The following is a 12,608-nucleotide window of genomic DNA, read 5'->3' as shown; positions in this document are numbered from 1 at the left end:
TTTCTTTTCTCGCACATTCAATAATTAGTAATTACCACCAGTCCATGCCTAATTTGAGAATATTTTCTTAGTCTTACTGGATCATTGCCAAAGCTACATCCAGTGAGGAAGCAAAGTACAGAAGAATATCTTTCAGGAGCCCTTGCTTAGAGCTGCACCACAGTGTGAAAATCCACTCACCGGCACAAGGAAATCTTTCATAAGACAGAGTCGAGTCATTTGAGTCTCTTCTGGGATTTGAATTTAAACATAGATATTTTGGATTAAAACACAGATACCTCGGGCAGAAGTAGAAGGCTGGGTAGTCTTCCTGACACATTGCCTTCCTGACGATCATTAACATAATGCAAAAGTACAAAGATAGGAGATTATTATTATCCTCATGTCTCATGCAATATGCAAGAAAGTTAAACCTGCTATAATTAATACTGACCTTTTGCTTTACTGGTAGCAAAATACAACTATTTTTAGGGAAGAATATCAGGAGAACAAATGTATAATTAGATTTTTTAAAACACAGGCTTTGGCCTTACAAATGATTTCTGCTACTCCTCTGATCTTAATCCTTGAAGGTAGTAGAAATAAAGGTCAGGAGGAGAGATGTTGTGGTCGGGATACATAAACACTTTACAAACAATGGAAACATTGGGCCTTTCTCAAACTCATTTGAACCATATAGTCAAATGCCATTTTCCTGATTAAAGTTACATTTATCAAATATTCTTAACTTTAACTTTTTAGTTGATTGTTAGGTTGTGATCTCTGAAGCATTTAATAATGGAGCTGTTGACATGAAGTCAGAGGTATTAATTTTTTAATTTTTTAAAAAATTTAATGACAGTAGATATCTTCCTTTTGTCTCTATTCAGACTTTTAGAAAAAGGAGTTTGAATGGATAACTATTTTTTAAGGTTCAGGATTCAAAAGAAATGGGCATAAACTCTAAAATTAACTTCCAATTGTATGAATGAAATAGTGGATTCAAACTATATGGTTTCAGTTATCCATCATTCTTCATTATTTTCTGCAAATTTCCCACTGCTCTCTAGAAAATTTCCAGGTAAAGCATTTCATGTCATACTTGGACTCAGATAAACATGAATGTTAAAATATTAAGTTTCTCTCTCTAGAGGAAGAAATAGGTTTTTACATGAAAAACTAGGCAATATACAATTTTCCCCAGTGGTTTTGATCAAGCCATTTATTACTTTGCACAAATTTCTTTCGATAAATATATACAAAAGACACTTAATTTGCAATTTTTCCTCTTCAAGATCATCAATTATTTAAAATCTTAACTAACAAGTGATAACAACATCCAGCTAAGTTCATCCAAATTAGCCATTTTCTGGTAAATTCAGCTTTTTGTTTATATGCTGGCTAATGCAACATTGAATATAGAAATTGGTTTTGCTAATGAAAAATTGGTCAAGTGTTACAAGATTCTCAAATGCATTGTTGCATGTTAAAAATATCAGAAAAAGAAAGAAAGAAAAAATATCAAGACTGGCAGATGCCAAGGAACTGTAAAAATTTATTACAACATTTTCTGTCTTATGCCTCCCTTTTTCCATTCTCGACATGTATCTCCTTTTCTAGAGGCTGCCTTTTCCTTTTAACAGCATCACCATTAATTCAGTCAACCAAGATGCAAATTCTGAAGTCAACTTTGACATCTCTCCTTCCCTTGCCTCTTTTTTGCTGCCTGAAGTACCTCTCTTCTTCAATCCATTCTCTCCTTCATTGTCGTATTATCATTCTAAAATATGGTTCAACTGCAGCTGCAAGGAAATGGGGTACAGTTGAGGTATAGTCACCTTGTCATTTATGTCACTGATGTGGAGCCATCTACTTTGTTTAAAACAAGAATAGGTTTTGGAACAAAAGTTATGACCGTGTGTAACAAAATCAGGTGTTCTTTACAAATTATTTAAGCATTGATTTACTCATCTATAAAATGCTCATAAATTATAATCCCTCTTAACAAAAACTCAAATTCATATAATTTTTTATCAACCAAGACTTATAAATGAATAGTCTGTATTCATTTATCTAAACTGCTTCATGTAATCAATCCATTATAATAATTTATGCGATCTGAAGAGAAACCAGAATATCCCATTACAATAATTTAGCTTCCATTTCTACCCCCACGACTAAAATTACTCTTGCCCAAGTCTATAAATTCTAATCCCAGACTCAACAGATTTCTCAGCCTAGATTTTAGTGAACCTATTTTTGGGATTAGGCTCTACTGGCTTCTCAATGAGTAATCAAACATTCTAGTCCCTTTCCTGGTTCTCCATATCTATTGATAGTTTCTTCTTTATACTCTTCCTAGGCTTCTATTTTATGTAAATCCAAATTTTCCCTCAGAGGTACATTCTTGACCATTATTTTTCTTTATCTCTAAGTTTCAGATGTGCATATTCGTTTGACTGCTCTTTATATGATGTTGGCTGTCTGGTGGTCATTTTTAAATCAGCATACCCTGAACAGGACTCATATCATCTCTAAAAAGTCTAACTCTTCTCTTAGATAGTAAAAAAAGGTTTTTTCAATCTCTAAAGCAGAAACCTGCCTTTCTAATTCTTTCTTATCACTCACCATGTAGTTAATCACCTGGTACTCAATTTTTTCTCCTGATTTTATCTTGTATATATTACCTGTTTTCTATTTTTATTTTCACAGATATTTGTCAGTCCTTCTTATTTTCCTGAACTGAAGCAATAGCCTTCTAATTCATCTCCTTCCAGTCTTTTCTACTTTGCACTGTACCTTCCCCACAACAAATAAAGTGGTAGATCTAAAATCAATTTTCTTCTACTTAAAATGTTTTCGTGGTTCCCATTGCCCATGGATCTTAGCATGGTATGTGAGGCCCTCTATACCTGTGTCCATATCTACCCACGCAACTTCGAAGTTTACCCTTAAACTGCCATAAACATTGTATTTATTGTGTTATACAACATTGTTATACATATGGCTCATACCACAACTCAGTCATTAAGCTTCATAATTCATCTGTCTTTGCTTTGATTGCTCTTTCTGCTTCATATATTCTTCCTACTTTTCAACTTCAAGGTTCATTCTTTAATACTCAGTAAAGGTAATTTTTCAATAAATTTCTAATCCAATTAAAACATGTTTTTTTCTATATCATTCTTACTACTGACTATATTAAAATGAAATTATAATTTTGTGTCAGTTTCTCCTACCAGATATAACTTACTGAAGGACAATATCTGTATCTTAACATTGCACTTTCAGCATCTAGCATAGTACTATACACATAGAGATGACTCTGTGAGGACTCCCAATTTCTGTCTTGGGCAACTGCGTAGTTGGCGATGTCATTTACTAAAACAAGAAATAAATGGAGCTACAAGCATATGGAGCTAGATTATGTGTTTGTGACACTAAGGAACAATATGATGGAATAGCCAGTAGGTCGAAGAGTATATGAATCTGAATGAGACATTTAGGCAGGATCTGAGCTGGAGAAAAAGATTGAAAAGTCATAATTATATAAATAGTAATAATGCAATAAAGAAATTTTTGAATCGTTTTCTGTTTAAACTTGCATTCTGAAAATGAATTTTAAACAGAATTGCTACTACACAAAATTATTTTATTTAACTCACATACTCAAGAATCTGGATGCCTATAACATCCCTTGGTCTAGATTAAGAAATACAGTTTTGATTTCAACTAGGCTGTTATGTTATTATTATTTTGGAAATGAGAATTACCCACATGAATAATTATGACCAAACATATACATCGAAAGGTTGAATTAAACATTACAGAGTTCTATAAGGCATGATAGTAAAGAGTAAGTATTTCTTTGTGATATAAAATGCAGACAATTTGTCTATAATTATAACATGCTTATGACTTCCAAACCCATGTTAGTAGGGGCTATAATAAAATAGTAATTTACTAATATGTGCAAAAGCAGTATGAAATTGCTCAGCTAGGCAATATAAAGATCAAGTGCATAAACTAGATGTGAACCTCTTTCTAGTCCCTGGAACTATGAACAGCATGCTGGGAACCTATGATGAACATAGAATTAATTTATCTTTTAATATTTATCAAATATTTTTGGGTACCTACTATGTGTCATCACTGTTTTGTGCACTGGAAATTGAGCAGTAAAAAACACAAGCAAAATTTTGTATCTTCATTGAGCTGATAGTCCACTGAGGGAGACAAGTAATAAATAGGATGCTAGATGGTGATGAGTTCTATGAAGTAAAATGAAGCAGAAAAGGGGAATATAGTATGCCAGGAAGGGGACAATTAATTTGAAAGAGGTTGGACAGCAAAGTTACATATTTTAATAACAGTCTGAAGAAAGTTCAAGAGTGAGCATTGTGAATATCTGAAGAAAGAAAATTCCAGGCAGATGCAAAAACTAAGAAGCGAGAAAATTCCAAGGGTGTTCAAAGGACAGCAAAAAGACTTTGTGTGAGAGTAAAGAAAGCAAAGGGAAAGTAGGCAGATAGGTAACAGATGCCTCTATCATGTCAAACCCTTAGACCTTTTTAAGGACATTGGCTTTCATGAGCTTTATACTGAATGGGAGTCATTGAAAGCAGTAGAGTGGAAAGTGTCATGATCTAATATACTTTTTACACTTCTAAAGTATTACTATTACTTCTGTGCTAAGAGTAGGCTCTAGAGTCACAAGATTTGAAGCGAGGAGACCAGTTAGGAGACATTTGCAACAATCCAGGAAAGAGATGACGGTGACTTAGACTAGAGTAGTAGAAGAAGACATGGTGAGAAGTTGTCAGATTCAAGATATATTTTGAAGCTAAAACCATAGCACTTGCTAATAGCACTTGCTGGTAGTTCAAATGGGAATTATAAGGAAAAGTGAAGTACTGAAAGTAACTATAATGTTTTCAACATAATCAATTAGAATAATGAAGTTGCTGTTAACTGAGTTGGAGAATGCTACAGGAGCAGCAGGTTTGGAGCAGATGGTGGGGGAAACCAGTTCTATTTTTAGCCTATTTGAGATGCTTGTTAGATATTTCTATAGCGATGGTGGATGGACTGTTAGATAAAGGAATCTGGAGTTTAGGAACACAGACTGAGCCAGAGATACAAATATGAGACTTATCAATATATAGATGGTGGGAGAAAAATAAAGTGTGTGAAATAATGATCCAAGAGAGTCAAATAGTAAATGAACTAAGAAATTTTAGTAGGATTGCCTAGCAGTACAGAGAGCTCATTTATCTACTTGGTCATAAATAGAAGTGAGACGGACTGCAATGTCCTGGTGTAAGTAAAAAATCAGCAGAGAGATCAATTTAACTAGGGTTGTAATTTTGCCAGTTGTGTCAGATGTGGAGGTGGAAAAGATGTGTTGAGGAATAATGTCTCTGAAATTCACGAGGAGGAAAAAGGGAGCTGGCAGATCCTAATACAGATTGACAAACTCCACCAGTGGAACAGGAAGCCCGGTAGAGAAATTCTGCACTGAGGGGAAATGACTAGACTTTGGTACCACCACCTTGTTCAGTCATTGGCTAGAGTCATTAAACCACTACAAGAAGGAATTCACAGCAAATCCAAAGGTGTTAAAAGCTGGAAGCTATCAGCTAACCATATTCTTTGCTGTTGGACAATTTCTTCCTCAAAAGAGGATCTGGGCAACATGTCTCCCCAACTCTACCAGACGAGCCCATCCATAAGTGAGAATGAAAGGAGAGGAATTTATTAATTAAACGTGAAATATAAACTGTCTAGGAAGGGAAGATATGAAATGTTTAAAGGACTGTAAAAATAGTAGAATCAGTGGATTACATATTTCATTAAAATTATAACAAATAGTAGATTTTAATAGTAATATAACAAGTAGCATAACACTTTAAATAATTGTACAAATGGATCACTGTAATCATAGAGATTTTTGTAAACAACAGTAGAACCAGCAGGACTTAATGATTGTTAGAGTCAAGACACTAAGAGAATTACACTGAAACGAATAGGAGGTGGTGGTCATTATGTGGAGTACATGAACATGGCAATGAGAAGGTTTTAAGAAGTGACCCTGGGAGTGAATGAGTGGCTGCAGTAGTTAAGAGACAAAATCACTGGAGGAAGAGGTTAGGGAACTGAGAGGCTGCCAGATGTGAAGGATCACCTGAAAGTATATTAAAATCAAGAAGCATTATGATGCCATTGAATTTAGAAGGAATGAGCCAGGAGCAAAAGTCTTTAATGAAGGGGAGTGACCTAGAGATTGATAGGTGAGTATGACAAAAAAGGTGATAATAAAAGATGACATGAGATTCAAAGTTGCCAGGATTTACAAAGAAATATAAGAAAGTAAAGTAGAAGCAGTAACATGGAATGTGGTGGACACCTAACACACAGATCTAGAAGCAGAGTGGGAGAAACATTAACACTCACTGGAGAGAGTTGTAGAAGTACTATGTCAAGAGATAGCTTTCCAGTGAGAGCAAGAAGATGAGACAATTGTTTGGAGAATGTACTGAATGTTCAGAGGGTTTTGTGATAATTACCCAAGATTTCTAGAGGGCCCTGTGGCAGAATTTTCTGAACTAACAGAGTATTAGCATGGAAGAGGAAAAGGCTCATCTGAGATTCTAAAGACATTTTACAGGAGACAAACAGAAGCAGAAACCAAAAGCATAGCATGGTTTGTTTTGACCTGTGACTCTCAAAGCAGGTAATTGTGGCAAGGCTGGAGTGATGGAAAATTGGAGAATGGGTAGGAGCCTCGAGTTTCATCTTAACTCCTGTCAACAGAGATATGAAATGTGGAGAGGGGAACCGAATGTCCATACTGTGTCACAGAATTACTGTTAGATGTATTTAATTAGATAACCATATTAAATACATTTGTATTTTTGTATGTATGTAGACACTTCTACACTACACAATAATCAATGTGCAATCCTGATTTTGAGAGAGAATAAAGCAAAAGTAACTTTTTGAATACTTAGCCTGAGACATGGAGTTAATTGTTTTCACATACTTTATCTCAATCATCTTCTCAATGCATCCTTAAGGAGGATGTTTACTAGTATTTTTACTCATGAGAAAACTAAGATTTAGAAAGGTCAAGTGACTTGTCTAAGATCATAAATAATTCACAAAAAAAGCTAGAATTTTTCAGTTGGGTCTCTTTCATTCGAAGCCTAGGTGAGGTCCACTATGCATCACCTTAATACCCATATTATGGGATACCTCCATATATTTTAATAGTTATTTTTTTAAAAAGAATTGTTCAACTTTTGAGCTATGATATTACATATGTTTCTACTATATGTATGCACACATGCAAATATATATTACATATGATTATATATTATCCCTTATAATCATTTTCAATAAATTAGTTTACAATTCTACAAAAAATTTCCAATTCCCTACGCATTTGTTTTCCAGACTGAAACTAATTTGTCAGGTTCACTAGTCACCTTAAATTTACAGATGTAAACATCAGATTAGATGGGATTAAACAGAGAAGTTTGAGTGGCAAAGCATTCACAATTTAGATTTCCATGAAGAATGGAAAAGCAGCTCTACATAACAAGAACTGCAGATCTGGAACCAACGAGCAATGGTAAAACCAAAGGCCCATATTCCATATAAACTATGCATTTTTCATCCATATCAAACTAAGCTGTTAAAAACGTATGTACTTTTATATATTTATGAGGTTGGCTAAGAGATACCATCTATATTAAATTAATTACATATTTCGTTAAAATTATAACAAATAGTAGATTTTAATAGTAATATAACAAGTAGTATAACACTTTAAATAATTGTACAAATGGATCACTGTAATCATAGAAATTTTTGTATGTAAACAATGTGTCTTTTTTCAAATATATTTTATTAAATATATTATCAATTATTATGAGCTGCATTCTATCCTCTAACTCAATGAAATGACTGCATTACATTTAATAGAAGGTGTTATTATACAGTCTTTTTTAAACATAAAATTATCCTAATGTATTATTAAAATAGCTGCCTTAGAAATTATGTGAATTTTTTGACTCTGCCAACAAAAGCATCCAAAATATTTGTCAAAGCTTGTTTCCTAGGCTTTCTTATCCTTGTAAGTGCCAATCAGCCCATTACACTGTTGATGAGGAGGAAAGAGGCAACTTAAATCACAAAGAATATTCAGTTCCCAAAGAGAATAAATACTTAAAGTTTGGTATTTACCGTATTTCATGAAGTCTACATGCATATATTTCTGAAATCTGCATGTCTTTTTATAATCAAAGGCATCATGGATTTGATAAAATTTTAAAGATTACATCAAATGTATTTTAATCTATCCAGCATGACAGAGCAATTTATACTGGGTAAGTATTTTTCTCCACAGCTTCCAGACAGATCTGCAGACTTTGACAATGGCAGGGTGACAGAGAGGCTCATAAGACAAGTACTCTCTGAGCAACTACCCAAATAAGAACATCCTTTCTCCAAAGCAGGTCCATGTCCACAGAAGTAACACAAGTCAAGTTTGAGGGCCAAAAAGATCAATTGCAAAGTGTTTACACACAACTAAGCACGACAGAGTTCACTTATCACTGATAAAATCTTAGATAAGGCAATTCACCAGTAGACCTACCTAGTGGAGAGGACAATGGTTTTTTTTTTAGAGTTAACTAATATTAAGTTCTTATTGATGCCAAAAATGGTTCTGACCAATTGTACAGATATTACCTCATTTGCTTTTAAAAACAACATCATGAGGTAAGTATTATTATCTGATCTATAGATATAGGAACTGAAGCTCTGAGACATTAAATAACTTGTCCAAAATTCCCCATATAGAGAGTAAGTGACCAGTTAGAATTTGAATCTAGGCTAAGTACACCTCCCACTGTCCCAGAACTCTACCTATTGCCTGCTAGATGGCTTACTGGAAACTCATGAGCAAAGACAGTCTCAGAAGCCCCTGCTAACCAAGTTCAAAGCATGAAAAGCTAATTGTAGAATTTGGATTTAGAATCTGCAAATTAAAAAAGCACGCGTAACATGTACATCTTCCCTCAGAGACCTCTCATGTCTCTTTTAATTGAATTACCTTTATGTACATTCTGTGATATATTGTGATTTCCACATTACAATTGGAAAACACCAACATTAGAAATGAGGACTAACTGGAATGATTTAAATGGTGGTTATAAAATAATAAATTCTGCTAGGAAAGTAAGATAATGAGTCCAACAAAAAAAAAATTCTAGTTTTGAACAAAATCTCTAGCACCATTCCAGTGATAAACCAATACTTTATTAATATCTTATATTTAGTGATTATGTGTAATACATTTACTTATAATATCTCACTTAATCCTTATGGCAGTGAGATTGATACTATCATTATCTTCATTTTTACAGATGACAAAATGAAGGAAGAGAGACATTAAATAATTTGCCTAAGATGAACTGACCAGCATTTCTAAATTGGTCTTTCAAACTTCAAAATTTATTTTCTTAACCATCACACTATACTCCCTCTTGGCCCTTGTGAATTGCCATAATGTAATATGAAGATGAAAAGGCAGTGACATTATGAAGCCATGAATAGAGGGTGAATGATGTAGGAATCCCTATAATCAGCTAGCTATTTCTGATTGCTCATTTTTTTTTCAAATGACATGTTTCATACACTGAAGGCAGATTGTGTGTTGGCAGAAATTAGTCCATAAAAGGCAAGGGTATTATGCAAAAGAAGAGATTTGCATGTGGGGAAATTAATTTTAAAAAATAACTTTGGCAACTTAATTTTTCAATTTCTTAAGTTTTACAATGAAGATTTAAATAAAAGTTATAACATTCAATGTTCTGAGGTTTCGAAGAACAAGATTACTTTTTTAATCCTTTTGGAAGACATGGATTACAGTGGAATAATATTTTTAATGATACTGAACAAATCTCACTAGGAAATTTAAAGACTACAAAAGAAATTTCTCAATACAAAATTTTGGGGAAAATCTCAAACTCTCTTTTCTTTGATGTGAATGATGAACCTTTGCATCAAAATGTTTTGCAGACAGGTTGACAATGAAGAAAACATTTTCAAATCTATAGGTCAAAATTAGGAAAACATTACAATCACTTGTAGGTAATATGTTCTCATATGTGAGTGTGGATATAATGATAGGAAAGTGAAAGATGTGAGAAAAATGGCATTTCTATGCAAAGATCATTTGGGGACACACAATAATTGCAAAGATATCTGTGAATCTCCAATGTTTACACATAAGCTTCAATATAAAAATAACATCTTCAAAATGAATCTGTAGTTTTTAAAATATAGTTTAGGTAAATAATTCAAAATAGCCTAAAATGTTGAAGATCAAATTTTGATGATCTAATAATTTTGTAATTTGATTAACAACCTAAACTAGTAATTTTGACAATCAAAAACAAACAAACAAACAAACAAACCCATATACCATTAGTGGGAAATCAGATAATATCTAACCAAGATCAAGTTCTTGCTTAAGTCTTCATCAAGAACTAGTCATGAGCCAACTGAATCAACTGTTAGTTGCTTTATTTTTTGGCCTCCAGTCTCCTTTCATACAATAAAATGAATACTTATCTCCAAATCTACTTATGATTTTCAATAATTAAAATTTTTCAGGAGCAACCACATGTTAATTACATAAATGTGTTTCCAGAAAAATCTATATTCACCTAAATAGAAAGGATCTGCTAAAAAAAATGATCAGTTTCCCCCTCACTCTGCCCCTCATTTCTTGCTCTAGGGATCACTCCCCGCAGCAGCCTTCTCTATATTTCATCTCATCCTTCTGGAATTGTTTAAAATAAATTGGATAGATGTACTGTTTGAAAGAATTATTTTGACTTCCACTTTTGTCAAGTAGACTCTGACCTATACAAGGGATATGAGAGAGTTTATTATAATTCCAGATACTATCTCACATTATTGGGGGGGGGCGGGGAATGAAGTTGAAAATAATCAGGTTCGATTCTGAACATATTTTCCCAATTTCAATTAAAAACAACAGCCGGATATTTAAAAAAAGCTTTTTTAAAAAAAGTATTTTTAAAAAAAAAAACTTGTGGGGAATCTATTACTTTCTTTTAACAATTCACTACCTGCCTCTACAAAATTGCAGCTTGTAAGTGAGGAGATGGTGAAAGCAAGGGGCAGGCTTTGAACTGCCTTCATTAATCTCTACTTGTTTTGTACTGACATGTAGAACAGGAGGTGGGCAGAAGGCCGACAAGGAGGCAGCTGAATCTCTCAGAAAAGCTGAAAGAAAGATCCAGCTGAAGAGCAGGAACCAACATCAAACTCCCAGCCAATGCCACTGGGCTTGTTAACAACAATGTGTCCTTAATTTTTCTTTTCCCATAGCAAAAATGAAAGTGGGGAGGGAAAAAGAGAGAGTAAAGTTGGACATTTCATCTCCAATAGTTTCTCTGTCCAAGAATTTAGGAACGTTTCTGAAAGGAAATCCAATTGAGAACATCTTCACTTACTGCAAAAAAAAAAAAAAGCTCATCACTGCAGCCTCCTGCACACCAGACAACATCAGTGTCACTATTTTATGAAGACATCACTCCACCAGCCGTAAAAGTGCTGGAGGTGACTGATGATAATTAATATATCTCTTCAATTACAGCCTCTGACAATATTACTGATAGGCATGTCATTGGTAATGTTACATAACAAAAGATATGCTGAAAGTATTCTGTTATATGACTATTCCATCACTCATATTTCCTCCATCTGCTACTCTCCTCTCTTCTATTAAGATTGATGTAACTGCTTCCAGTGGCATTTGCAAAAGTCCAGTTGTACCTCTAGGACAAAATTCACATGGACCAGAGCTGGATTCACCTGCAGAGATCCATATTCGGTTTTAAGAGAAGATAGATTTAACTCAAGCAAAAGTGTCACCCAACACGGCATGTAGATGTTATACTTTCTTTAGTGTGGTCTAGGATTAAGAGAGTCTTAAGTATGAACCATACGTTTTTATGAGAGAAAATCAGGTCTGTACTTTTTTTGAAAATTTAGCTCCTAGTGTACATTTGGTTCTCAAGGGGAAACTCAGGCATCATTGTGTATTTCCTAAATTAATCCAATTATAATGATTTCTATATTTAACAATGAGCCAAAAATGTTTTAATCATGCTTTGTTCCCTATGGTACAGCTTACACAATACCATTGTGTATGTGCTAAAGAAAAAAAAAAAGCACAAAAATATCCTTGCACAATAATGGAATACTTGGCAATTCGAGGAATTCACCTTCAAAGTTCAAATCACTCTCTGAGAGGGCAAAATCCACAGATTTGGAACCAAACTAAAGTCTGTCACACTCATGTTTTCTTTGGCTTTTTCTACCCAGCCAAACTGGTTAATTACAACAGAAAGTATTCATCTTGAGGCCTAAAATTATACCCTTAAAATTAAAAGGATAATTATCCACTTTGTATTTCTCTTTTACTCTGAAGTCATAACCTTTGTCTTATGGCTTCCAGGAAGAAATGCTAAGAATTTGATAGAAAAATATAGAGATAGATAGATATAGATAGATATAGATGATATAGATAT

The sequence above is a fragment of the Pteropus vampyrus genome, unplaced genomic scaffold, assembly GCF_000151845.1.
Source record: "Pteropus vampyrus isolate Shadow unplaced genomic scaffold, Pvam_2.0 Scaffold22, whole genome shotgun sequence".
In the NCBI taxonomy this organism is placed as follows: domain Eukaryota; kingdom Metazoa; phylum Chordata; class Mammalia; order Chiroptera; family Pteropodidae; genus Pteropus; species Pteropus vampyrus.
The sequence above is the reverse complement of the archived record's forward strand: the minus strand, read 5'-3'. Positions refer to the sequence as shown.